This window comes from Chiloscyllium plagiosum, chromosome 34, assembly GCF_004010195.1.
Source record: "Chiloscyllium plagiosum isolate BGI_BamShark_2017 chromosome 34, ASM401019v2, whole genome shotgun sequence".
NCBI lineage: Eukaryota > Metazoa > Chordata > Chondrichthyes > Orectolobiformes > Hemiscylliidae > Chiloscyllium > Chiloscyllium plagiosum.
Window position 1 is genome coordinate 17665464 of NC_057743.1, and position 1600 is coordinate 17667063.

The following is a 1600-nucleotide window of genomic DNA, read 5'->3' on the forward strand; positions in this document are numbered from 1 at the left end:
CAGGTTTTGCAGTTCCTGCGGTGGCAGGGGAAGGTGCCAGGACGGGAGGGTAGGTTGTAGGGGGGCTTGGACCTGATCAGGTAGTCATGGAGGGAACGGTCTTTGCGGAAGGCGGAAAGGGGTGGGGAGGGAAATATATCCCTGGTGGTGGGGTCCATTTGGAGGTGGCGGAACTGTTGGGCAGATGATTTGGTCTATAGCAGACACCTCGAGGTGTTGGTGCAGTCCCACCAGCGCTGCCTGTGTGTGATCCTGAGAATCCGCTGGGAAGACAGAAGCAGGAACCCCAGTGTCCTTGACCAGGCCAACATCCCCAGCACTGAGGCACTGAACCCCTCCTTGATCGGCTGCGATGGGCTGGGCACGTTGTCTCCATGACCGACACAAGGCTCCCCGAGCAGGTGCTCTACTCCCCAGCTCTGAAACAGCAGGCGGGCCCCAGGTGAGACAGAGGAAGTGCTTCAGGGACACCCTCAAGGCCCCACTGGGGAAGTGCAGCATTCCCACAGACACCTGCGAATCACTGGCCCAAACCATCCAAGATGGAGGAGGAGCATCCGGGAAGGCATGGGCTCCTCGAGACTTGCCATTCGGAAAAAGCGGAAGCCAGGTGGAAACAGTGTAAGGAGCGCACTGCCATAGCAATCCCTTCCCATGTCCACTATCTACCCCAAGTGTGACAGAGCCTACGGTAGTCATAGTGATCTGGACAGCCACAAACGGACTTGCCCTAAGAGTGGAAGAGAGTTATCCTCATCTGCGAGGGGCCCCCAGTGACGATGAGAACTGCTCTCTTAAATGGCCAAGCAAGACACTGAGAGAAACTGGGGACGTGTGTCTTGACAGCGACACTCACATCTCGACAAGGAATTTTTTTTTTATAATATGTTTTTATTAAGAAAAAATAAATTTTTAAATATTACAACAAATACAAAACAAAGCAATTCAAAACAGTACAAAAATAGTACAAAACAAAGCCCAAATTTAAAAAAATTCCCCAACCCATCCTCCTATACGAATGTATAAACATATATAGAGAAGTATAAAATTAAAAAAAAACCTAAACTAGCTATTTAACTAACTAAATAAATACCTAACAGCAAACAAATAAATAGTAATAACTCAGCCCAGCCAAACAAAACACTCATACATTCACAGTTTCTCCTGCCTGGATATTGGACTCATAAAACACAATTGTTACGGCTATATAAAAGCCCTTGTTAGTTGTGGCAGATAAATCTGTGTCCAGGTATTTCAAAAAGGGCTGCCGTGTCTTGTAAAAATTCTCAGTTTTGTGGTGTACCATATTTGTGAGAAAATCCAGGGGAATATGCTCCATAACAATCTTCCGCCAACCCGACAGGACTGGGGGGTTTTCTGATATCCAACCTAGCAAGATATTCTTCCTTGCACAGAATGTAAGAATATTGAAAAGTTTTTTCTTATGCGCGCCTGCAGGAAATACAATGGGTAGGCCCAAAAGGAGCGAAATAGGGTCCTTCTCCACCCCTGCACCTAAAATCCTCTCCATTGCACTCGCCACAGCGCTCCAATATGTTTGAAGCCTGTCACAAGACCAAAGACAATGGGTAAGAGTACC